Below are 27,600 nucleotides of genomic sequence, written 5' to 3' on the forward strand. Positions count from 1 at the left end.
CAAGGAGTTTCCTGCCGTCATTTTCCAATACTTCATCTGGCGTCAGAAGTGAAACGGGCTTCCAAGTATGGAGACGAGGAAGACCCGTAGGACCCACGGGATTGACCGCGAGGAAGACCTGGACGACTCGGAGCCGCTGGTGGCGGGGGGTGAGGAAGAGGACTTGCCCACGCTGCAGGGTCCGTCGACGGCGCCGGCCGAGCGACCGGGGACAGACGCCGGGCTTCGTGAGGCGCACTCCCGACTGGCGGAGCTGCTGCTCGCCGCCGCGTCCATCTTGGCGGAGATCAGCTCGTCGGGAGGAGCGGGGACGGTGGGGGACATTTTACAAGGTCGCCCCGCAGATTCCCGCCAAAACGAATGGGGGATTCCCGCCATTGCGCCTGGGCCTGCTTTTGGCGGGAACGGCGAGCGCCACGTGGTGGTGGGTTCCCAAGCGCGCGCATCGACTTCATCAGCGCGCGAGGGGGTCCGCCATCTTACGTCTGCTGCTGGAGCCGCCATCTTAGACACCGACGGACAGGCGGAGAGGAACCACGAGGCGGATGACTTCATTTTTCAGCAGCGCCTGCCCACGTTGTCAGCCTTCAAGGCGGAAGGCGGAGACTGGGGCCAATTTCAGCGAAGGTTTTTGGCGCATCAAGAGATGTCAGCGTGGTCCGATGCTACGGCGCTGCGGGCATTGCCCGCCATGCTGGACGACGATGCGCTCGCGGCCTTCAGGGCTGCACGGAAGTCGGACCGCTCCACGCTGAAGGATGCGCTGGGTTTGTTGGCCAGGGTCTACGGGCCTCCCTCTACATGCCGCCATCAGTTCTACGCAAGACGGAAAGCGGCCACGGAGACCGCGCTGGCCTATCGCACGGCGTTGCTGGCTCTTGCTGATGCTGCATTCCCTCGGATGGACGAGGAGGGCCAAGACGCGATGGTTTTGGAGCAGCTGCTCAAGTTGGCGCAGGACCTGGGGGTCCCTATCAACACAGCTGACGACATTGATATTTCTTCTTTGAGAGTCGCCACGAGTATTCAAGCGCACGAGGCCCTACAACGGAAGCAAGGCGTTGGTTGCAACGCTGCTGTCGTCGCAGCCCCGGGGTTGGTGGTCGCCGAACCCCAAGTCGTCAGCCCACGAGAGGAGGCGTTCGCCACGGGACGACCAGGGGACTGGAGGCCGGGGGCCCGGTCGCCTCTGCGATCGGGCCGAAAGTCGGAGCAACCAAGATCTACTCCGACCCTCGTCACGTGCTATAACTGCGGCCTCCGGGGCCACGTGGCGTCCGGGTGCCGCGCTCCAGGGCAGCGCGCCATGGGAGCTCGGCTGGACGACGACCGAGAGCCCAAGTCATCTCTACAATCCCCGGCAAGTCGCGGCACCTCACACGCTCGGCCTGTTTATTCGGCACACATGGGACGCCGCGTTGCGGCGGAGGAGGGCCGGTTAAGGTTCGGGGATTCGGTTCGGCGAGGGGGGTTCGGCCGGGACCAGGGAGACATTGAATGGGCGGAATTGGGGCATAGAATTGTGGCTGCTTCGGCGGGTTCGTCCGTTGTTACGGGATCTATTGATGGGGTTGAGATTAGGGTGTTAGTGGACACGGGGGCATCGGCAACTATTATATCGGACCTCATTTATAATATTCTTCCAGTCCAATGTCGTCCGCTGCTTCCAGTGGATGTGCCATTTTACGCCGCTAATGGGGGATCGTTGGGCATTATCGGTCAGGTTAGGGCGTCCATTTGCATTGGAGATATCAAATTATCGAGACCCGTTTTCGTTTCGTCTTCCTTGGCAGTTCCGTGTCTTTTGGGCACTGACTTTTTGGCTAAAATGCCCATTAAAATTCTTATCGATCAACGATGCATTGAACTGCCATCGGGTCGCCGGATTTCATTTTTGACGGGCCCTACTGACATTCGGACGGCGTGCGCTACGATACAAGCGGTGGCGACGCAGACAGTGCAAGTGCCCCCGGGTTCACAGATGTTGATTCCCCTCCGGTTGCGAAAACCATGGGTGAGGGAGGCTTCGGGACAGAGTATGCTTTTGGGTCCTTCTAACAAGGCTGTCGGGGGTCTTGATTTATCGGTGGCTCACACTTTGGTGCGGGCTGACAGGGATCCGTTTGTGATGGTTTTGAACGCGGGGTCGCGACCAGCTGTCATCCCGCAGGGCACCGTGCTGGCTCACGCGGCGCAGGTTCCTGGGGATGATGGGTTGGTTGCGCAGGTGGGCTCGAGCCCCGCGCGGAACGTTGAGCCAAGGGAAGACCTTGAGTGGGTCCATTCGTTATGTGCCGCCTCGGACGATTTGTCGGCGGCGCAGTTGGGTGCGCTGCGCGAGTTGCTCATTGAATTCTCTGATGTATTCAGTAAACATAAGTATGACATTGGGTGCACGGATTTGTTGCACCATCACATTGAAACGGGCGATGCGGCGCCGGTCAGGCTAAATCCCTTCCGACTGAGTCCCGTGGAGAAGGAACATGTTCAGTCGGCTGTTAACGATATGCTAGAAGCCGATATTATTTCACCCTCCTCTAGCCCGTGGGGAGCGCCTATTGTGCTGGTTAAGAAGCAGGACGGGTCCCTGCGATTCTGCGTTGATTTCCGTCGCCTGAATAAGATCTCTGTGGCTGACGCGTATCCGCTCCCCAGGATGGATGAGTCCCTCGATGCATTGTCTGGTGCGCGATATTTTTCGACTCTTGATTTGTTATCGGGGTTTTGGCAGTTGCCGCTCGACGAAGAGTCGAAACCTAAGACAGCATTTCGGACTCCAGGGGGGCTGTTCCAGTTTAACCGGTTACCCATGGGACTTCACTCCTCTCCAGCGACGTTTCAGCGACTTATGGAGCTGGTTTTGTCGGGCTTGCAGTGGGATACATGCTTGATTTATATGGACGATGTCATTGTTTTCAGTAAAACGTTTGAGGAACACCTCCGGCGATTGAGAGGGGTGTTCTTGCGAATGCGATCGGCTAAGTTGAAATTTAAACCGGCCAAATGTCACCTCCTTCGTAGGTCCGTTAGATACTTGGGTCACATTGTCGATTCTTCGGGGATCTCCACCGATCCCGCGAAGACGGATTGTGTCGGTTCATGGCCGACACCTACGTCCGTTTCCGACGTGCGTAGTTTCATCGGGTTTGCTTCTTATTATCGGCGGTTCGTTGAGCACTTCGCCACTATTGCAAAACCCTTGCACGCTCTAACGGCGAAAGGAGTGAAGTTCAAATGGGGACCGGAGGAGGAGGCCGCGTTTCGCTCCCTCCGGGACGCCTTGGTGGGTGCCCCACCCTTGTGTTATCCCGATTTTGCCAGTCCCTTTTTGCTGGACACGGATGCTAGCAACACGGGCATTGGGGGGGTGCTATCCCAAGTCGTTGGGGGTGTCGAAAGAGTTGTCGCCTACGGTAGTAGGGTGTTGTCTCCGGCGGAGCAGCGCTACTGTGTCACCCGTCGCGAGCTGCTTGCCATTGTTTTTTTTGTGCAGCAGTTTAGGCCATATCTGTATGGTCGTCACTTTACAGTCCGAACGGACCACGCGGCGCTACAGTATTCATTGAGGGTCGCCCAGCCCTCGGGCCAGTTGTCGCGTTGGTTGGAAGTCCTCCAGGACTATCAGTTTACGACTACGTACCGTAAGGGGTTGCGACACACAAATGCCGATTGCTTGTCGCGGTTGTTGCCTTGTGATGAATGCGCGTGTTTATCGGGATCGGCGCGCTGTAAACCGACGCTTGCGGGGGAGATAGGGGCACTGGCTGCGACAGCGGGCGCACCGAGTGGGGATGATTCCACTGCCTCTCAGGGTCGGGACTCGCTGCTCTCGCTGTCGCTCAGCGAATGGGGCCGCCTCCAGATGGCGGACAGCTCGCTGCTAGCATTGCGCCGCAAGGTTGGGGGTCCCGAGGGGGACCAGGAGCGTACCGGCTCCTATGTACTTGAGCGGGGCGTGTTATTAAAATGGGACAGTTTGTCCCGGCGGAACGCACTCGTGGTGCCTTCCGCTGTGAGGGGGAGGGTTGTCTTGGCGGCACACGAACGCCTCTTGCACTTGGGAGTTAACAAGACGCTTGCCCTGCTTCAGCGTGACTATTACTGGCCGGGAATGGGAAGTGATGTGGTGCATATTCTGAAGGGGTGCGGTGAGTGCGCCAGGCGTAAACCACCGGCCGTGGCAGCTAATCCACCGCTGCAATCTATTCAGGTCTCGCGTACCAACGAGCTCGTGGCACTCGATATTTTGGGGCCCTTCCCAGTCACGCCGAGAGGGAATAAATATTTGTTAGTGGGGGTCGAATACTTTACCCGATGGCCTATGGCGTGGCCTCTCGCTAACCAGTCGGCAGCGGCTGTGACGGATGCCTTCGTCCAGGGCTATGTCCTGGACAAGGGGGCTCCCGAACGCCTGCTGACCGACCAAGGTAAAAATTTTTCGAGTAAATTGTTGCAAGAGGTGTGCGATCTGTTGGGTACCAAGAAGGTGCGTACCTCCCCGTACCACCCGCAGACTGACGGGATGGTGGAGAGACTCCACAAAACCTTGACTTCCATGCTGTGCCAGCAGGTGTGCGAGGCACATGTAGATTGGGACCTGCAGGTCCCGGGAGTCCTTGCCGCGTATAGAATGGCCCCCCATGCAGCTACGGGGTTTTCCCCATTCTATTTGATGTACGGTCGGGAAGCTGACCCGCCAATAGAAACGCAACTTGGCCTGTCCGCTCCACGAACTAATTCTAATTTGGCAGAACATATTAAGTTTAATATTCATAAGCTGACAGAGGCGAGGGAGGCCGCACGGCTTAATTCGCGGGCTCGCCAAATTGCTAATGAACGGTTGCGGGCACGGAAGGTGTCCATGCACGAATGGAAACCAGGTGACAGGGCCTGGCTGCATTGCCCTCAGGTACCCTTGGCTACGTCGCCTAAATTGTTGAGACCGTGGAGGGGACCCGTGGAGATCGTGCGCGTTGCACGGCCCCAGTGCGTTCAGATAAAGTGGGGAAAGCGCCGGTGGTACGTTCACCCCTCCCGACTGAAACCGTTCTCGCCTCCATATGGCCTCCCCTTGTGTCGTGATGGCCGGGCGTGTGACGTGACCGGCGACCCAGAGGGGGAAATGTCTCTGCCTGATCCACACGTATTGTCGCCTGATCTGCTCCCAGGTGTCTCGGAACTGACAGCTGCCGATCACCGGCGGCCGGATCTCCGCGGCGGGGCCGGCCCTTTCAGGCCCGTTCCGCGCCGTCTGGAGCGGCCGGAACCGCCGGACGGTCGTCAGTGTCCCGCCCCATACGATGGACCAGCCAGACGGACTCGCGCCAGGTCGTGCTACTTTGCATGACCTGCCTCGTGAGGAGTCGGGGCAGCTGGAGCGCCTCGTCACTGCGTGTAGTCGCAGGGACGTGGGGCGCGTTCGTTTCGTATTTGCTCGTATCGTGTTATTGTTGACTTTTCGCGTTCATTGTCAATCTGTACATAGTTATTCTTGTTGTTGTTGTTGTTGTGTTATGTTACGGGGCACACTCGGGGGGTTATGGGGTTTTTTTTTGTTGGTTGTCGTTTTATCGTCGTGGTTGGTTGTTGTTAGCAGCCGGGCCGGCTGCGAGCTATGTGGGAGGGGGTGATGTAGTGGTGATACGCGCTGGGTGTATATGTCGTGTGCCAGCGCGTATGTACGGGTGTGTGTGTGGTGACGCGCGCTGACGGGGAGGAGCAGGCGTCAGTGCGCGGGTGGGGGTAGTGCTGCTGATTGGCTGTGTGCCGGTGACGCGCCCAGAGGGAGTGATCGGGTAGCAGCGCGGTGTGATTGGTCGGAGAGTGGAAACACGCGCTGAGCGGAACCGGATCGTGGGGATAGCGCGTGGGGATTGGGTAACGGAGGAGCGGTGCCGACGTTGAGGTCCGCATCCGCTCCGTCTCCCGGGAAGAAGGGGTATATAAGGTGATGCACAGAGGAGCAAGGGGCAGAAGTGGAACCATCTAAGAATGAAGACGAAGGTGTAGAGATAGAGCCCGGAGAGGAGAGTAATGGAGAGTAGAAGAGAGTAAGGTATAGTGTGTAGCCAGCGAGATAGAACGGTCTACACGAGCTGAGTAATGTATAGTGTGTAGCCAGCGAGATAGAAAGGTCTACACGAGCTGAGCAATGTATAGTGTGTAGCCAGCGAGATAGAAAGGTCTACACGAGCTGAGTAATGTATAGTGTGTAGCCAGCGAGATAGAACGGTCTGCACGAGCCGAGTATGCATACGGTGTAGCCAGCGAGATAGAACGGTCTGCACGAGCCGAGTATGCATACGGTGTAGCCAGCGAGAGAGAACGGTCTGCACGAGCCGAGTGTGCATACGGTGTAGCCAGCGAGAGAGAACGGTCTGCACGAGCCGAGTATGCATACGGTGTAGCCAGCGAGAGAGAACGGTCTGCACGAGCCGAGTATGCATACGGTGTAGCCAGCGAGAGAGAGGCAAAGTCTACACGAGGCGAGAGAGGAGAGTGTAGCAGAGGCGCAGAGTCTACACGAGGCGAGAGAGGAGTGTAGCCGAGGCGCGGAGTCTACACGAGGCACAGAGAGCCGGCAGCACAGAATCCTGAGTCAAGAGAAGTGCGGTGTGAAGAAGAGAGGCCACGCGTTGTATTGTTACAAGTCAAGATTTAATAAAAGAAGTGTGTTCCCGTCAAGGAGTTTCCTGCCGTCATTTTCCAATACTTCATATAGTTTAGTTTCTAATGTAGTATATTGTAGTGTAGTGTATAGTGTAGTATACAGTGTAGTATATTGTAGTGTAGTGTATAGTGTAGTATACAGTGTAGTATATTGTAGTGTATAGTATTGTTGTTGCTGCTGCTTCTGTTCTCGATGATGAAATGGGAACACGAGCCCGCTCTGAACATCCCGCAAAGAGAGCAGAACAGTTTGCGAGGCTTCGTGTGTGGTGTGTGTGTGTTGTGTGTGGTTTGTGTGTGATGTGTGTGTGTTGTGTGTGTGTGTTGTGTGTGTGTGTTGTGTGTGTTGTGTGTGGTGTGTGTGTTGTGTGTGGTGTGTGTGTGGTGTGTGTGTGTTGTGTGTGTGTTGTGTGTGGTGTGTGTGGTGTGTGTGTGTTGTGTGTGGTGTGTGTGTGTTGCGTGTTGCGTGTGGTGTGTGTGTGTTGTGTGTGTGTGTTGTGTGTGGTGTGTGTGTGATGTGTGTGTGGTGTGTGTGTGTGTTGTGTGTGTGTGTTGTGTGTGTTGTGTGTGGTGTGTGTGTGTTGTGTGTGGTGTGTGTGTGTTGTGTGTGGTGTGTGTGTGTTGTGTGTCGTGTGTGCGTGTTGTGTGTTGTGTGTGTGTGTTGTGTGTGTTGTGTGTGTTGTGTGTGGTGTGTGTGTGTTGTGTGTGTTGTGTGTGTGTGTTGTGTGTGTGTGTGTTGTGTGTGTTGTGTGTGGTGTGTGTGTGTTGTGTGTGGTGTGTGTGTTGTGTGTGGTGTGTGCGTGTTGTGTGTGTGTTGTGTGTGGTGTGTGTGTTGTGTGGTGTGTGTGTGTGTGTTGTGTGTGTGTGTTGTGTGTGTGTTGTGTGTGTGTGGTGTGTGTGTTGTATGTGGTGTGTGTGGTGTGTGTGTGTTGTGTGTGGTGTGTGTGTGTTGCGTGTTGCGTGTGGTGTGTGTGTGTTGTGTGTGTGTGGTGTGTGTGTTGTGTGTGTGTTGTGTGTGGTGTGTGTGTGTTGTGTGTTGTGTGTGGTGTGTGTGTGTGGTGTGTGTTGTGTGTGTTGTTTGTTTGTTACCAGTGGCTGGCTCTGCGTGAGGATAAATCCATGCGTGGAAGCGTCACATGGGCACACTGTGAAAACCGCGAAGTTATATTATCGGTTCGGGAAAAAAGTAAAATCCACGGTGGTCACGAGAAACACCCCCCCCCACCACCCCCCAAATCCCCCCCACCACCCCCCCCCTTTCCTCCCCCCACCCACTACCCTTCCCCACCTCCCCCCCACCCACCCTTCCCCCCCACCCACATTCTCCCGGGCCTCCCGACGCCTTCTCTGTGCAAACATTCGATAAAAATAAGAACAGGGTTGTAACCCTTTCTGGCAAATAATACAACAGGAGCTGTGTTAATATGTTCAAACAGTGGCGGCTCCTGCAAAATCTCTCAGTGGGGGCAAATGTCTGGATGATTTATAAGGATAAGGTCCACCCATGCAAAGGATACATTAACAGCTTAAGCATGTAAAGGCAACTTCACTTCTTTAATATTAATGAAAAATAAAGTGACTCTTACAATACATCTTGTTTGTTTCTATACTCACTATTAATACAATCCACTCAAGTTTCTTTTATTAAAGATTCCACTAGGTGGCGACAAATAATATTGTTGAATGCAACGTGCTTACGTATGATGACGTAAGCACGTTAGTGCGAGCCCTCCCGGAAGCCATAGAGAATGCATTGCAGCGCCCCCCGTTCAAAAAAAAACATTTTTGAATGTAAGTCTATGGGACCACTCGGGGCGATTCTCAGCCGGAGTGAAATCGCCCAAAAAGAGGCGGTACTCCACAGAACGGGACATGACGCTGATTGGACTATATCCAGAGGCACAGTGACGGCTAGCGTGACTCTGTGGTTGAATGACATTGGTGGTGCGTCGCCCAATCGCCCTAATGAAGAAACCGCCCCTGTGTTCAAACACCACATAGAGACCTTTTGCAAGGAATCGAGGCTGGCACTGGATGAGACGAGGCAATGCAGAAGGCTGTCTCTGGTGGAGGCCAATCGTTTTCAAAGACAATGCCCATCGATTACAATTATCAGAGCAAGTCTCATTTTAATGTTCTCCACACGTACCGCACGTGGTCAATGCAATAACTTTATTTTTCGCGAAAGGTTTCTATTTGGTGTTTGAACGTCTTAACACAACTCCTGCTTTATCGGCAGAAAGGGTAACACCCTATTCTGAATTATTCTTTGGTTCTTTCGGTAAAGTCACGTAGGTATAAAATAAAATAAATCACGACGTTTAGATTGCATCACAAGCGATCATCATCAGGTGGGAAAACCACAGCAAGACATTTTTTTTTTCTGAAGTGGGAGAGAGATGCCGTGGTAAGAGGTTGTATAGGTAAGAAAGGGGGAGGGGCAAGGGGGGAGAGGGAGGAGTAGGGTGCAAACACGATAGCGGGTGCAGAGTAAAGGTAATCGAACCACTAAAAACAAAAATGCATGACAAATAAATCAAGTTACCTAACTGCAAATTGGACGAGTACATTAATTCCTGCTACTCAGCTGCGAACCTGATCACAATCACGAGGGAGCTGTCGGGGAACTGGTGTGTGCACGGCGCGCCACCCTGGCCTTACACTTCGCGCATAAACATCGCCAAGTAATACACAACAAGTTACGACGATGCATACGGCGGAGTTGTGGATTCTTAAATGCATCTGTGCGGAGCTGTGAGTTGTCAACCCCTTCGCGTGGTGCAGGTTGGCTTTTATCTAGCCCCACCCCTCACACTCACCTCCACAGACCTCCACCCACCTCCACCCACCTCCACCCACCTCCCACATTTAAATGGAATTGGACAAATGATTTAAATGCAAGACCATATTGAATTATATATATAAAGTTGAATAACTCAGTGAGACTTTCTTGGACTAACAATTTTTTACATTAAATAAACGAAATCACCACGGTACTATTGTTTATTTTGTGGTACTGTCACATTTAGAAGTGGGTACTTACTGCCTTTTACCCCACCCCCCAACAACCTACTTCCACCCCCAAATGGACCAGTTGGATACCGTGTCCGAACGAGCTACGGCTTTCAGCACCGCGGACAGCGCCCTCGAAGCGCCGCTTCGCCCCTGCACTGCCGAGCGGGTGGCCACGAGGAGTTGTTGGAGGAGGAGGTTGTAGAGGAGGAGGGGGTGAGGTCACCCTCTTTGTTTTTGTGTGTTGAGTTTGTTGTCCTTCCCCCGCACCTCCGATTGGCACAATTGGCTACGTACGGTGCAAAAGAAGTTCAACATACATAAATATACTCACATAGAGGCCCATAGACTCACAGAGACCTATAGACTCACACAGAGACCTATAGAGTCATAGAGAGACCCATAAACTCACACAGAGACCTATAGACTCACACAGAGACCCATAGACTCACACATAAACCCATAGATCCACACAGAGACTCATAGACTCACACAGAGACCCATAAACTCACACAGAGACCCATAGACTCACACAGAGACCCATAAACTCACACAGAAACCAATCGACTCACACAGAGACCCAAAGACTCACACAGAAACCCATCGTTTGTTGTCCTTCCCCGCAACCTCCGATTAGCACGGTTGGCTACGTACGGCGCAAAAGAAGTTCAACACACACACGTACTTTAACACGTAGGCTTTCGCGACCAACACTATCCATGAGAACGGGGTTTTTTTGTTAGTTCACTGCTGCTGCCGATGATGGGAAGGGAGCCAGTGGGGGGGGGGGGGGGGGGGGTGATGACGGAACCTCGTCCAGGTTGTACTTGCACGGACAGTCTATTGTAGGGGCCACTACTGAACAACCTCCTCACGGTGTGAGACCGATCAGCGAGCAACGTTCTCACGTGGACATCTCCATCAGGGCTGCGCTGTGTTCGGTTGCAGCCCCCAACGATGCCTCACTCATTCGACCTCTCTCCCTGCTACGAGAGAATACAAAAAAGTTATGGAGGAGGAGGAAGATCCATTGCCCGAAACGTCGCCTGTTATATATATCTCAATAACGTCCTCTGTAGGGTTGTGTTATGTGTAGAGGTCTTGTTTCCTGGAGGTGGGCGAGCAGGGTGGACCCCACGCGCCTTCCTGAGATAGCCAAAGGCGCCGTCGGTGCCGCTGTTGCAGTCACAAGAGAGCGCCTCGGCTGCCATCCATTCAAGTCGAGGGCCGCTCAATCGACATTCCCAGGCAGAATACCGCGGCGGTTCACCTCCTCTCGCCGTCAGAAGTGGGCACAACAGGGAGGGGGTGGGGCACGCACGGCTGGTGCAGCGCGTGCTTCGTGCACCGGCACACGAACATCCCTGCTGAGCGAGGTTCACGGTTGTGCCTCAGCCATAAACGAGTTGCTGCCGGGAGCGTGGTCGAGATCAGTGATCGATGAGACGAAGTTGCTCGGGCCAGGAGCCCTTCTCCCCTATGGCATAGGTGCTCGCTAACAGCACCGACCGTGATAGGTGCTGCAAGGCTGCGGGGGGAGACGTCCCACGAGTCACACGGGACGCATATCGGGCCGAGCTGGGAATTACCGCGTCGGGAAATGATCCAGAAGTTGGTGTTTTGTGTCTGAGCATTTTCAAATATCGCCTCCCACACCCGTCCCCACCCTTCCTTCATCCAAAACGTTGAGCCGAGTCTACAGCGATTAGTCGCGCCGGGACCAGTCGTCAAGTATAGCCTCGCGGTGCGAGCGAGTGTGTCTGTGGAAACCCGTGGAAGCTGCGTACCCCCTAACAAGGGTTCGAGCGAGTGTGTCTGTGGAAATCCGTGGAAGCTGCGTTCCCCCTAACAAGGGTACGTGCGAGCGTGCGTCTATAGAAATCCGTGGAAGCTGTGTGCTGAAAAGGGCGAGCGCGTGTCCATAGAATCCGCGGAGGCTGTGCTCCACTTTCGAGTAAGTTCGCATGCGATATATATTACAATTAACAACAGCTTCCTTTGTTTATACGAGAAAGTATTACTTATGGGAAAGATGTTTAACTAAATCCGAGCCAAGGCGTGTCGTGGGAACCATCTTTACCTTCACCGACTATGATAAAGATACCCCGGATAACCCCAACAGACTTATGGAGCAAGTGCTGTTAGCGAGCACCTATGAAGGCCAGCACGGCACACGAGGGGGTGGGTGACCAGCACCACGCCTGACCGCCTTTGTCTCCCTGGTGCCGATACTGACACACGGTACCAGATACTCATTTTGAGGCCGAGTCGACCTAGGGGATGCCCACGATCAGTTCAGATAATCGTCACCGGTGTTGGACGTGAACGGGAATCGAACGCAGGTCGCCGGGTTCATAGCGCAGCGCGCTGACCGCGACACCACCGCTCCCCACATACACAACCACGTGCTCACGTATACAGCATTCCCTTTTGTCAATCCACCGCTGGATACTAGGAACTTCCCCGTGTAGCTCATATGTGACCATACTTCACCACTCTGGGCCAATGCGTTTGGTTGACGTCGGGTATCAAGAAGGCACATGCCTGTGTGTCCAATCCACTGCTGGACGACGGCCCTTCCCTACACGCGCGGGGGGACCCGTACCGACGCGTCACTGCGTGCGGCGTGACGACACGCGGTGACGCGCGGGGGGACACGTGCCTACGCGTCACCGCTTTGCGGCGTGACGACACGCGTTGACGCGTGCGTAGCAGCTCCTCGTCTCGTGGTGAGCCGAGTGAGTAAGCTGGCAGCGTGGGGGGTACGGGGGTGGTCATATTCATTTATTTATTTGCACCACGTGTTCAGTCAGAGAGAAGCCCTCCCCAGTCGAGACTCGTTATTTGTTTATTTATTTACTTACACATCTCACACCCCCCCCCGCCCGCCGCTTTCTCTCCCCCCCCTTCCTCTCTCTTTCTTTTCCACTCGAGCCAAGCAAAGCAATCACCGACTGCTGCTACTAAATCCTCCACGTGTCACCCTTCAAAGCCCTTGGCCCTTACCTCCCACCAGCATCGGAGCCTTGAACACCACTCGGCCACACACCGCCCACCTCCGCCGATAGTGATGATGTAGTGGCGATGGTCGGGGCAATAGTAGTGGTGGTGGTGGTGATGGTAGTGGTGGTGGCGATGATGTAGTGGTGGTGGTCGCGGTAATAGTAGTGGTGGTGGTAGCGGTGTTATTGGTGGTGGCGGCAGTGCCGCTGGCCCGGCGATCCGAGGTGACGGAGTCGTGGGCATGTCGCGAGCAACTCGGACCGCGAGAAAGTGAAGAAGAGACGCGCGTTCGAGGACCGAGAGACGGTAAATCCGAGACATGGGTTGGAGGGTGCAAAGCAAACCACTCGCGAGGCAGATCGGCAAATCGAGGAGGTTCACGGCCAGCTTGAAGGGGAAGACAAGAGATGATATATATACATTTTATATTCATAAATCACCTTCGATCAAAGCCCTTAACATAATTCATAATCAACGTTTTAACATAACTTTAAAAACAAAAAAACGGAAGACGTGATCGAGATGGCAGGGATGCTCAAGGGGCGGGGAATGGGTACCCATGACAGAGGGATAGAGTGGGGGCTGGAGAAGGGGGGGGGTACGTGAAGTGGTGGGGGCAGTGGAAGAGGCGGTGTGTGCATTGGGGATCGCGCTCTTGGGGAGCGCGGGCGCTAGGGGTTGCGAGAGGGGGCCCAGAGTGGGAGCTGTGGGTGACGAAACCCCCCCCGCCACCCCCCCCTCCCACCTCCCCCCACAGCATCATCGGTGGGGGCCGGGGTGCAGAGTGAAGGAGGCAGGGAGTGCAGAGTGAAGGAGGGAGTGCAGAGTGAAGGAGGGAGTGCAGAGTGAAGGAGGCAGGGAGTGCAGAGTGAAGGAGGGAGTGCAGAGTGAAGGAGGGAGTGCAGAGTGAAGGAGGGAGTGCAGAGTGAAGGAAGCAGGGAGTGCAGAGTGAAGGAGGGAGTGCAGAGTGAAGGAGGGAGTGCAGAGTGAAGGAGGGAGTGCAGAGTGAAGGAGGGAGTGCAGAGTGAAGGAGGGAGTGCAGAGTGAAGGAGGGAGTGCAGAGTGAAGGAAGCAGGGAGTGCAGAGTGAAGGAGGGAGTGCAGAGTGAAGGAGGCAGGGAGTGCAGAGTGAAGGAGGGAGTGCAGAGTGAAGGAGGCAGGGAGTGCAGAGTGAAGGAGGGAGTGCAGAGTGAAGGAGGGAGTGCAGAGTGAAGGAGGGAGTGCAGAGTGAAGGAGGGAGTGCAGAGTGAAGAAGGCAGGGAGTGCAGAGTGAACGAGGGAGTGCAGAGTGAAGGAGGGAGTGCAGAGTGAAGGAGGGAGTGCAGAGTGAAGGAGGGAGTGCAGAGTGAAGGAGGGAGTGCAGAGTGAAGGAGGGAGTGCAAAGTGAAGGAGGGAGTGCAGAGTGAAGGAGGCAGGGAGTGCAGAGTGAAGGAGGCAGGGATTGAAGATTGAAGAAGGGAGTGCAGAGTGAAGGAGGGAGTGCAGAGTGAAGGAGGGAGAAAGCTCAAGATTGGACAAGGTGGGGGGCGGAGTTTGAGCCAAGGATCAGCCATTGGGCAGAGGATGAGACAAGGTGGTGGGGGGGAGGGTGGGGGTTTGCCTCCGCGGATGTCTTTCCTAAGCGCAGTGCGTGTGGCTGTCGTCATGCCGATCAGCTGTTGCCGATACTCTCTGTTTCGAGTTAGTATCGGGGGCGGTTGTGGATGGGATTATGATTGAGATGGTAGAGGGGGTGGGAGGGCGGACAAATGTCTTGTCTAGGGGCCTCCTCCTTTCCGTGGCCTTGGGCGACTCGGAGGGGCCGCCCGCTCTGAGCGAAGGCGGGGGGGCGCACGAGTAGGCACGTGGCCCATCGCGGAGGCAAGCGGTAACATAAAAAAAAACAAGTAAACACGCTTTAATTAAATGTACCGCACTAGTAATGGAAGAACACCATGACTCCAGGAAGGGTCCCCGAAGCTTGCCATAACGTAAGGGACCGTGGCCAATTACAGCCAACGTTAGTTGACCGTGGACAATTAGACCAAAGCTGAAACGTAACATATATAAAATAATGTTATTTTTATTTATTTATTTTTTATGAAAGAATATAGTATTGTCACCAGTATGACATAGGTATTTCAAGTTTGCAGTTGATAGCATATTTGGAAGTGAGTAAAAATTGAGTTACAAGATTTGTTTCGAGGATACAACAGACGGAGTGAGTTAAATAAAGCGTGTAATAAAAAAAGACAAAGACCCAACACCACCTCCGTTGTAGCCTGTAACAGACTCCTCTTGTGGGGACCAAGGGCTGTTAGCGAGCAGCGCCTTTCATAAGGCGGCACGGCGCACGAGAGAGCTACGTGAGTGGCCAACACCACGCCCGGCCGCCTTTGTCTCTCCACAGTACCGAGTCAGAGTAACATCAATAACGATCACTCACACATAAGACAAAGACTCCCCTCTGTGTGCTATCGGCTAAATAGACTGTTGGGTCAAGCGCTCTTAGAAACCACGCCTGGCCGCCTTTGTCTCTCCCCAGTGCTGATTTTTACGCACCGGGTACAGCACAATGCTACTTTTTTAAGCCTGGGTCGACCTAGGGGAGGCCCAGGGCCGGATCAGAAATTCGTCACCGATTGTTGGCCTCGAGCGGAAATCGAACTCGGGTAAAGGCAGGTCCGTAGTGAAGCTAACCACTACACTACCGCTCCCCATAACACGTGCGCACACACACGCACTGCAGATACGGCGCGCACCCCACACTTTGTTAGAAATTTCTGACAATCTGTGTACGTTACAGCTGCAAGCGATATTACGGACGTAAGGAATCACGTGCGTGTGCACGTGTGTGTGTGTCTGTGCGTGTGTCTGTGTGTGTGTGTCTGTGCGTGTGTCTGTGTGTGTGGGGAGCGGTAGTGTAGCGGTTAGCGCGCTGCGCTATGAACCCGGCCACCCGGGTTCGATTCTCGCTCACAGTCAACACCAGTGACGATTATCTGAACCGGTCCCTGTCCTCCCCTAGGTCGACTCAGCCTCAAATGAGTACCTGGTGCGGTGTGTAAACCACTGGAGAGACAAAGGCGGTCTGGCGTGGACCTGGCCACCCACCCCCTCGAGTGCCGTGCAGGCCTTCATAGGTGTTCGCGAACAGCACTTGCCCCTACAGTCTGTTAAGCCTATATGGGGGATATTTGTCTTTTTGTGTAGAGGAGCGATGGCTCACAACAACGAGCGGAGCGCCGGGCGACTAAAGCACAGCCAATTGGCACAGTAAGGGGGCACAGGTGGTGCATCGGTCACTCATCTCGGTCAGTCGACCCGTGGCACCTGCTGGGTCTGCCCCGTGACCTCCTGCCAGCGGGCGTTCGACACTTCACGTGGCCTTAACATGGTGCACCTAGCCTGGCACAAGCGCCGTGGTGATGTCACCGCCACTTAGTGGCGAATGGGGGTTGCTGTTGTTTTAGATTTGAAGCTTTCGTGACTGCAAGGATTCATACTCTTATGTTTTTTTTCGGTAAAGTCACGTAGGTAAAAAATAAAATAAAAAATTACTAAAAGGCACTATTTTACTTTACCGAGTGTTAACATCCCCAGCGTTTAACAGTACTCTCCTTTTTGTATTTGATTGTCAACCAACACTGGGTAAAAAAACATGGGCATTTTCGTTCTCTTCTACAATGTGCACCAACAGGTCCAACAGTTCCACATTCACTCTCTGTTAGCCCCCCCCCTCCCAATACGTTCCTTTCATTGACCACCACATTCAGATAAGCCCCTCCCTCCCGCCTCCCCCCCTTAACTTGTATTTAAGAACTTGTATCTTGAAATCTCTGCCTCACTTGATACAGCAAATCTAGCTGTGACAGTCCCACCTGATGACGGAGACTTGTGTTGCCTCCGAAACGTCGTGATTTATTATTTTATTTTATTTCTCTTATTACTTTTAGTAATGTTTTATTTTATTTTTTACCTACATGACTTTACCGAAAAAACTAAGAGTATGTTGTTGTTGTGTGTGCGTCTGTGTAGTGGTTAGCGCGCTGCACTACGAACCCGGCGGTCCGAGTTCGTTTCCCGTTCACGGCCAACGCCAGTGACGATTATCTGAACCGGTCCCGGGATTCCCCTAGGTCGACTCAGCCTGAAATGAGTATCCAGGAGAGACAAAGGCGGCCAGGCGTGGTGTTGGCCACACTCCCCCTCGCGTCCCGGCCTTCGCAGATGCTGCTCGCTAACAGCACTTGCCCCCACAGTCGGTTGTAGCTATACGGGGGATTTTTGTCTTTGTGTGTGCATGTGTGCTTACAATCAAAGCCATATGGGACATCCACAACGCGCACGCGTAAATAAACAATTACGTTGCGGGTCTTTTCACTCGTCCATACTTCGCCACTCTGGTCAGCTATCACTATCACTACCCCCATCACTATCCCTATCACTACCGCTATCACTACCCCCATCACTATACCCCTATAACTACCCCTATCAATACCCCTATCACTACCCCTATCACTACCCCTACCCCTATCACTACCCCTATCACTACCCCTATCAATACCCCTATCGCTACCCCTATCACTACCCCTATCTCAACCCCTATCACCACCCTAACCTCTATTACTGCTCCCATCAGTACCCCTACCTCGATCACCACCCTAACCTACTACCCTAACCACTACTTCAACCCCTCCTAACTGCCGCCTCTCATCCTCACTGTCACAACAACTAACACCACCACCACTTTTAATAACCCCCCCCCCCACTCTTTTATTTGAACCACCATCGTCTTAGTACGCACACTTTCATCATCGCTGCAAGGCGCCTTGGAATACGAAGTCCAACACCAAAGTCGATGCCGCGTGTGCCTGTTCGCCCCGGCACGTCAACGAAACCCTCATCCGTGAACCTCAAAGCTGCGGCGGTGCCAAGCTGTGCGAAGATGCGAATCTTTGATTTGATGTTTCAATGTTCCGTCATTGGTGGCTGGGGATAAAGCTACCGACTCCCGACACTGAAGAAGCTGCTCTACTCACAGCTCAGTCGATGTGAGTCTATGGGTCTCTGTGTGAGTCTATGGGTCTCTATGTATGTCTATGGGTCTCTATGTGAGTCTATAGATGTCTGCGTGAGTCTATGGCTCTCTGTGTGAGTCTATGGGTCTCTGTGTGAGTCTATGGGTCTCTAGGTGAGTCTATAGATGTCTGCGTGAGTCTATGGCTCTCTGTGTGAGTCTACGGGTCTCTATCTGAGTCTACGGGTCTTTATGTGAGTCTACGCGTCTCTATGCGAGTCTATGACTGTCTATGTGAGTCTACGGGTCTCTATGCGAGTTTACGGGTCTCTGTGTGAGTCTATGGCTCTCTCTGTGAGTCTACGGGTCTCTGTGTGAGTATATGGCTGTCTGTGTGAGTCTATGGGTCTCTATGCGAGTCATTAATGCCCGGGCTGAGCCAATAAATTCATTCCGCTCCAGAACCCGGTTTCACCACGGGCAGTGCCTGAGAGGCCCGGATTCGAACCCAGGCCCTCAGCGTTGCCGGCTTAGCGTCTCCTGACCTCTCTGAGCCACTCGGCCCATTGCCTGTCCATCTTTAAAGCTGCCGGCATGATCAGTGTTAAAAATTCACGAGCAGTATTCACCCCTCATCCTTATCCTGAAGGCAACGCTGCCATGCAAGCCCAGCCAAATCACGCACGCGGTGTTCTTGCGCGCACAATGCAACCGACCTCTCTCTGCGCGAGAACGTGGAACTTTTACCACTTTCTCAGCCCAGCCAGCCAGCCAGCCGCATAAACAGAGTGTCGGGGCAAGTGCTATTAGCGAGCACCCATGAAGGCCGGCACGGCACACGAGGGGGTGGTTGGTTCAGCACCATCCCCGATCGCCTCTTTCTCCCCATTTGCGATGTTTAGACACCGGACCAGGTACTAATTTGAGGCCGAGTAGACCTAGGGGAGGTCAAGGACGGGTACAGATAATCGTTACCGGTGTTAGCCATGAGCGGGAATCGAACTAGGGCCGCCGGGTTCGTAGCGCAGCGCGCTAACCACGACACAACCGCTCCCCAGACACTGACACTCAATCACACCCTCACTCACTCCCACACATTCATTGACACTAACACTCAAACAACTCACTCACACTCACTCCCACCTTCACTCACACACATTCACACAGACTCACTCACTCCCATTCACTCACTGACACACTCCCACTCACTCCCACTCACTCAACTCACACTCACTCACTCGCACGCACTCACTCAACTCACACTCACTCCCACACTCACTCAACTCACACTCCCACACACTCACTCAACTCACACTCCCACACACTCACTCACACACATTCACTCAACTCACACTCACTCCCACACACTCACTCACACACATTCACTCAACTCACACTCACTCCCACACAAACTCCCACACACTCACTCACATACATTCACTCAACTCACTCCCACACACTCACTCCCACACACACACTAACTCCCACACACCCAAGTCACACTCACTCACACTCGTACACACTCACTCCCACACACTCACTCACACTCACTCACTCCCACACACTCACTCAACTCACACTCACTCACACACACTCAACTCACACTCACTCCCACACACCCAAGTCACACTCACTCACACTCGTACACACTCACTCCCACACACACACTCAACTCACAATCACTCCCACACACTCACACACACTCACTCCTACACACTCACTCACACACACTCACTCCCACACACTCACTCACTCACTCACACACACTCACTCAACTCACACTCACTCCTACACACTCACTCCTACACACTCACTCAACTCACACTCACTCACTCCGACACACTCACTCACACACTCACTCACTCACTCAACTCACACTCACTCACACATACTCACACTTACACACTCACACAGTCACTCACACACACTCACTCATCACACACACACACACTCACTCACACTCACTCACTCACACACACACACACACACTCATTCACACACTCCTACACACTCACTCACACACACTCACTCACACACTCGCTCAACTCACACTCCCACACACTCACTCACACACTCACACACTCACTCACTCAACTCACACTCACTCACACAATCACTCACACACTCTCACTCCTACACACTCACTTACACACTCATTCACTCAACGCACACTCACACACACACACACACTCACTCACTCCTACACACTCACTCACTCAACTCACACTCACTCGCTCACACACTCACTGCCACACACTCACACACACACTCACACTCACTCACACTCGCTCACACACTCACTGCCACACACACACACTCACACTCACTCACACACTCTCACACTCACACTCACTTACACTCGCACACACTCACTCCTACAAACTCACTCACACATTCACTCACTCACTCACACACACTCACTCACACACTCACTCCTACACACTCACTAACACACTCACACTCACACTCGTACACACTCACTCCTACACACTCACTCACACACTCACTCACACACACACACACTCGCACACTCACTCACACACTCACTCACACACTCCCACACACTCACACACTCACTCACACACTCACACACGCCTCTCGTTTTTCGACCAACCCGCACAAAACGCCGGATCCACGCGACTGGCGCACATCACTCACCTTCGCCTGGAGCTCAAGCTACGAAATGCTGCTGATGATGATGTTCCTGCTGATGGCACTTCTGCTGCTGATGCTCCTGCTGATGTTCCTGCTAATGGCACTTCTGCTGCTGATGCTGTTGCTGATGGCACTTCTGATGATGATGATGTTGCTGCTGGCACTTCTGCTGCTGATGATGCTGCTGCTGATGTTCGTGCTGATGGCACTTATGATGATGATGATGCTGCTGATGGCACTTCTGCTGCTGATGATGATGCTGCTGATGTTCGTGCTGATGGCACTTCTGCTGCTGATGATGACGCTTGTTGTTGTTTGTTGCTGCCGGCTGCTGGTTAGTTGTTTCACGAGGTCACTAGAGTTTGCCGCGAGGTAAATCCAGGGGCTGACAACTCGTGCCTTGCGGCAGCCTCCCCAGCCGGCGTTCTGAAGCCCTCTCTCTCCTCTCTCTTTCTCTCTCTTCTCTCTCGCTCTCTCGGGGAGCACGGGAAGAAGAGAGGAAGCTTTCCTCCTCCCTCCTCCAACCTCGTTAGCCGGGGACGTGGCCGACTCTTGCTGCTACCCACTGCTGCTGCTGCTGCTGCCGCCGCTGCAAGTCGCTTGCCGGAGTGAGCGCCGCTGCTTTGAGCTCCTTGCAGCGAGTGGGTCCCGCGATGTGCAATGATCGGGCTTTAAGTAGTCACGTTAATCGCGACCTTAATGGTTGGGGGGAAGGGGGGTAGAGAGAGGGGTGGTGAAGGGGTGGGGTGCTGCGGATGGATGTGGGTGGTGGTGGGTGGTGTGGGTGGTGGAGATGCGAGTGAGCGAGCGAGCGAGCGGGTGGCCCCTTGTCCACCCAACCCCCAGCGCCTCGACGCGCCGTGCCGGCCCCCTTCGTGGGGCGCCGCTCGCGGGACTGCACTTGCCCCCAGAAGCGTGCCGAGGCTACGCGGGGGACCTTCGCCTTTTCTTCGAGCGGGTTGGGCGGTTGGAGTCGCGGTGGGTGCCGGGGGAGGTGAGTCGCCTTGATGCTCGTGGTGTAGGTGGGGAGGGGTGGTGGTGGTGGTGAGGGGGGGGTGAGAAGGGAGAGCCCAAGAGGAGGAGTAGGAGGAGGGTGGGACGGGAAGACGGACGGAGGCGAGGAGGAGGAGGGAGGGAGGGAGGGGGAAGAGGAGTTCCCGGGCTTCGGAGGAAATTGCGGAGAGACGATTCTCGGGGTGGCCGTTGCCCGTTCGTCGCCCTGCTCGTCGACTCTGCTGCTGGATTGTTCCCGTATGCGATGCCTGTTAACACTTTGTGTGTGTGTGAGGGTGTGTGTGGGTGTGTGAGGGTGTGTGTGGGTGTGTGTGTGTGTGGGTGTGTGTGTGTGGGTGTGTGTGTGGGTGGGTCGGCCTTCATAGGTGCTCGCTAACAGCACTTGCCCCTACAGTCTGTTAAGGCTATACGGGGGATCTTTGTTTTGTGTGGGTGGGTGTGGGTGTGTGTGTGTGGGTGTGTGTCTGTGGGTGTGTGGGTGTGTGTGGGTGTGTGAGTGTGTGTGGGTGGGTGTGTGGGTGTGTGTGGGGAGCCCCTGTAACGCGACGCATGCACGGGGAGTTTGCTCCCTATCCCAGTGCCCTTTCACAGACTCTCGCACCACGTGGGTGTCACCCATCACGCTCGGGCTTCGCCTGCCAGACCGCGCCTATTAAGAAGAACCACCTCGGTTCGATTCCGGACCCGGGCACGTTTTACGTGCGGGGTTTGTATGTCACACTCCCATCCCCTCCCGCCTTATTCTGCAGAGTGTGTCACAGGAGTTAGTATGTCCACCCCATGTTCGCTGGAGCGTGAGTGAGTCGTTCGTGTTCGTAGGTCGACTCAGCCTCACATGAGCATGTGCCGCGATGTGTCAACGTCGTCGCGGGGGAGACAAAGGCGGCCGGGCGTGATGCTGGCCACCCAGCTGACGACTTCGTGTGCCGTCCAGGCCTTCATAAGTGCTACTCGCTAACAGCACTTGCCCCAACAGTCTCTTAAGACACCTATGAAGGCCGGCACGGCACACGAGGGGGTGGGTGGCCAGCACCACGCCCGGCCGCCTTTGTCTCCCCAGTGGCGATGCTTACTGCACACCGCACCAGGTACTCATTTGAGGCTGAGTCGAACTACCCTGGCACACACACACACAGTGTGGTCTGGGTTGCCCTGACACCCCAATGTAGCAGGATCCTGGTAAAAACATTTGTTCATAATAAGTGTGGATTTCCTGAGTAAATATCTAATTATTATTATTCTAACTCGTTCACACTAAACACGCGTTAACTCATGCGCAAACGAACGCATACACACGCTAACTCACAAAAAGACAAAGATCCCCCGTATAGCCTGAACAGACTGTTGGGGCAAGTGCTGTTAGCGAGCAGCACCTATGAAGGCCAGCACGGCACACAAGGGGGTGGGTGGCCCGCACCACGCCCGGCCGCCTTTGTCTCCCTAGTGGCGATGTTTTTACGCACAGCACCGGGTACTCATTTAAGGCTGAGTCGACCTAGGGGAGGTGTTGGCCGTGAGCGGGAATCGAACTCGGGGCGCTAGGTTCGTAGCGCAGCGCGCTAACCGCTACACTACCGCTCCCCACGATAACTTATACAAACAAACTCATACACACGCTAACTCATACACACAAACTCATACACAAGCTAACTCATACACACAAACTCATACACACCAACTCATACACAAGCTAACTCATACACAAGATAACTCATACACACAAACTCATACACAAGATAACTCATAAACACAAACTCATACACACAAACTCATACACAAGCTAACTCATACACACAAACTCATACACAAGCTAACTCATACACAAGATAACTCAAACACAAGCTAACTCTTATACACAAACTCATACACAAGATAACTCATACACACAAACTCATACACACAAACTCATACACAAGCTAACTCATACACACAAACTCATACACACAAACTCATACACACAAACTCATACACAAGCTAACTCATACACACAAACTCATACACAAGCTAACTCATACACAAACTCATACACACCAACTCATACACAAGATAACTCATACACAAGATAACTCATACACAAGCTAACTCATATACACAAACTCATACACAAGATAACTCATACACACAAACTCATACACACAAACTCATACACAAGCTAACTCATACACACAAACTCATGCACACCAACTCATACACACTCCCCTCCACGCACTCTCCTGCCTCTCCCCACTCATCTCGCTCCACTCCCCTCCACGCACTCTCCTACCTCTCCCCTCTCATCTCACTCCACTCCCCTCCACGCACTCTCCTACCTCTCCCCTCTCATCTCACTCCACTCCCCTCCACGCACTCTCCTACCTCTCCCCTCTCATCTCACTCCACTCCCCTCCACGCACTCTCCTACCTCTCCCCTCTCATCTCACTCCACTCCCCTCCACGCACTCTCCTACCTCTCCCCTCTCATCTCACTCCACTCCCCTCCACGCACTGTCCTACCTCTCCCCTCTCATCTCACTCCACTCCCCTCCACGCACTCTCCTACCTCTCCCCTCTCATCTCACTCCACTCCCCTCCACGCACTCTCCTACCTCTCCCCTCTCATCTCACTCCACACCCCTCCACGCACTCTCCTACCTCTCCCCTCTCATCTCACTCCACTCCCCTCCACGCACTCTCCTACCTCTCCCCTCTCATCTCACTCCACTCCCCTCCACGCACTCTCCTACCTCTCCCCTCTCATCTCACTCCACTCCCCTCCACGCACTCTCCTACCTCTCCCCTCTCATCTCATTCCACTCCCCTCCACGCACTCTCCTACCTCTCCCCTCTCATCTCACTCCACTCCCCTCCACGCACTCTCCTACCTCTCCCCTCTCATCTCACTCCACTCCCCTCCACGCACTCTCCTACCTCTCCCCTCTCATCTCATTCCACTCCCCTCCACGCACTCTCCTACCTCTACCCTCTCATTTCACTCCACTCCCCTCCACGCACTCTCCTACCTCTCCCCTCTCATCTCACTCCACTCCTCTTCACGCACTCTCCTACCTCTCCCCTCTCATCTCGCTCTTTGCGCTCTCCACTTTAGGCTTTCTGTCGAATCCCCGAGTCAAGCTTTCGCTCGGTGCGAGTTCGGTCTCTCATCGTCTTCTGCTGCTCCCACAGTCTGAAACTGGCCTCCCCCCAGTCGTCCGTGCTGTCGACTCCCTGACCCTGTTCACGTCCCTGGCTCGATACCTCCTCTCCCTCCTCCTCCCTCGCCTCCCTCTGCCTGTGACTGAGCCACGCTGTAATTGTATCCTGCTAGCTCGCACCGTATTCTCCCGATTATAAGTCCCCTCTCACCCCCCCCCCCCCCCCCATTTTTTTTTAAACAAAAAGTTAATCCGGTAGGCGCGCGCGTGCGAGCCATGCGCGCAGCGCACGCGGCGTGCCATGAGATTTGAGTCACTTCGACGTGAACAGGGGCGCCTCGTTCGAGCCGTGGCCGTCACTCTCCCGGGGCGTCTCCACACTTCGGGAGAATACGGTATCATAGGGGCACGCGGGGGGGGGGGGGGGCTGTGGGTGGCACGGGGGGGGGGTCGTCTGATCTTTTCGCCATCACGATACAACAAGGGGCAATGGGCACACTCCGCGTGACGCGGGGGGGGGGCTATTGAGACATTATTGTAATAATGCTACTAATCGAAACGTCGTAATATGTTATTTTAATTTATTATTTTATTTTTAGACGTGACTTAACCGAAAAGAACCAAAGAATAATTCCTGCAGTCACGAAAGCTCCTAAATTAAGAATGCTACTAATGCTAGAGGAAATGTAATTTTAGAGAGCGTCATTCACGCAACTGGCGTCCCACAACGCTGCCACGTCAATTCGCCAGTCCCTTGCGAAGACAACACGCAAATAACAAACTGACCCCCCCGCCCCACACTTAGCGAATAAAACAAAACAATAAAAGATTAGCACATCATGAACGTGAAAGAGAGAGACACGAAATAATGCACGTAACAAGAAAATGATCATCGCAGACATTATGAATTTAACTTAATTAACTTGTCCGGTGTTCGTTACCCCAACCTCCAAGATCACGAAAGACAATCACAACATTTCGCCGGATTTAGGAGAACCTTCACAGGGTGATGGTGGTGGTGATGGAGTGGCCAGAAAGTTACGAGCCAGTTGGACCCGAACAAAAGTGACGATTTCCCAGCAAATAAATATACATTTTTGGTCCGATTTTAATAAGTTAACTTGTTTAGATTTGTTGCGATTTGTCTACCACTCTGTTTAACAACAAACTCCCGCATCCCTATCAAGTGGCCCATGCCATGCACGATCCCTATCGGCATGCATGTCAAACGCATGTTGGGACTTCCATCGCACCGTACGTAGTCACATTATGAAAGAAAAACAAAAACGATATTAACTGCCGCAACAGAGCAAAACGTTCGTCAATAATATCGCCGTGCCCTGCCTGTGTGTGTGTTTGTGTTTGCGGGGGCTAAACGGGCGCGTTGCACGAGCTCGAGAAGAGATGGAGTGATGTGGTACAGGAGGACGTGGAGCTGAGTGGACTTGCCGATGACCGGTACCAGCGATGTCAAGATCGGCCTCTGTGGAGGAGGCTCGTGAAGGACGCTACTGGGCAGTTGGAGGCAGTCGCCCTCCAACAACAACGGACTGCGGAGGAAAGACGCTCACAATAACGAGCGGAGCGCCGGGTGGCTAAAGCTCAGCAAGTTGGCACAGTAGGGGCACAGGTGGTGCATCAGCCAGTCATTTCGGTCTTCTCAGTCAGTCGACCTGTGGCACCTGGGTCTGCCCCGTGGCCTCCTGCCAGCGGGCGTTCGACACTTCACGTGGCCTCAACGTGCACTTAGCCTGGCACAAGCGTCGTGGTGACGTCACTGCCACTTAGTGGCGAATGGCGGTTGTTGTTGTTTGCGGCGTTACAAAGGAAACACATATATATGAGGGGCGACGTTTCGGGAAAGTGGGCCTTCTCCATGACGCAAAACATAGAGAGAGGTCGGCGCAGAAATCTTTTGTTAAATTTTTCATTTAAAAAGGGGGGGTTACATGAAGCCAAACATTAAAAAAAACTAAATGATGAACGAAGCAAAGTGCCGACTACACCGAGCATCTTCTTGTTTCCTCTGATCGTAAAAAAAAGAGAGCGACTGGATCGTGAGAGTTGGATTCGAGACGCGCTTTATGCCGTGGGCCCTCGATGCGAGTTAAGATTAGAAACAAAACGGTAATGTTATGCTGGCACCGAGTTTGTAAATTGAGTATGCGAATATTTGTACGAGACCCGCATGTAATCAAAGGTCGGATCTGCGAACATCGTTGTATGTTGAACTTCTTAGCCAACCATGCGAAGCGGAGGTACGGACAAACGACAACACACTATAGGTCTCTGTGTGAGTCTATGGGTCTCTGTGTGGGTCTATGGCTCTCTGTGTGAGTCTATGGGTTTCTGTGTGGATATATGGGTATCTGTGTGGATCTATGGGTCTCTGTGTGAGTCTATAGGTCTCTGTGTGGATCTATGGGTCTCTGTGTGAGTCTATAGGTCTCTGTGTGAGTCTATGAGTCTCTGTGTAAGTCTATGGGTCTTTGTGTGGATCTATGGGTCTCTGTGTGGGTCTATGGGTTTCTGTGTGGATATATGGGTATCTGTGTGGATCTATGGGTCTCTGTGTGAGTCTATAGGTATCTGTGTGGATCTATGGGTCTCTGTGTGAGTCTATAGGTCTCTGTGTGAGTCTATGAGTCTCTGTGTAAGTCTATGGGTCTTTGTGTGGATCTATGGGTCTCTGTGTGGGTCTATGGGTCTCTGTGTGAGTCTATGGGTATCTGTGTTATTCTATGGGTCTCTGTGTGAGTCTATGAGTCTCTGTGTAAGTCTATGGGTCTCTGTGTTGATCTATGGGTCTCTGTGTGATTCTATAGGTCTCTGTGTTAGTCTATGGGTCTCTGTGTGAGTCTATGCGTCTCTGTGTAAGTGTATGGGTCTCTGTGTTAATCTATGGGTCTCTGTGTGAGTCTATGGGTCTCTCTATGAGTTCATGGGTCTCTGCGTTAGTCTATGGGTCTCTGTGTAAGTCTACGGGTCTCTGTGTGAGTCTATGGGTCTCTGTGTGAGTCTATGTGTCTCAGTGTGCGTCTATGAGTCTCTGCTATGTGCGTCTATGGGTCTCTGTGTGAGTCTATGGGTCTCTGCGTTAGTCTGTGGGTCTCTGTGT

General features: G+C 53.6%; 1 protein-coding gene across 1 annotated transcript in view; it reads right to left on the reverse strand.

Annotated features, from left to right (window-relative positions):
* Positions 1–20,786, reverse strand: part of HAS3 (hyaluronan synthase 3) — a 45,781-nt gene extending 24,995 nt beyond the window's left edge. The window contains exon 1 of the mRNA XM_078882138.1: positions 20,341–20,786. The gene's annotated coding sequence lies outside the window, so the exon portion shown is untranslated. The remainder of the gene's footprint in view (positions 1–20,340) is intronic.
* Between the last annotated feature and the right edge of the window lie 6,814 nt (positions 20,787–27,600).

This window comes from Lampetra fluviatilis, chromosome 63, assembly GCF_964198595.1.
Source record: "Lampetra fluviatilis chromosome 63, kcLamFluv1.1, whole genome shotgun sequence".
NCBI classification, from domain to species: Eukaryota; Metazoa; Chordata; class Hyperoartia; order Petromyzontiformes; family Petromyzontidae; genus Lampetra; species Lampetra fluviatilis.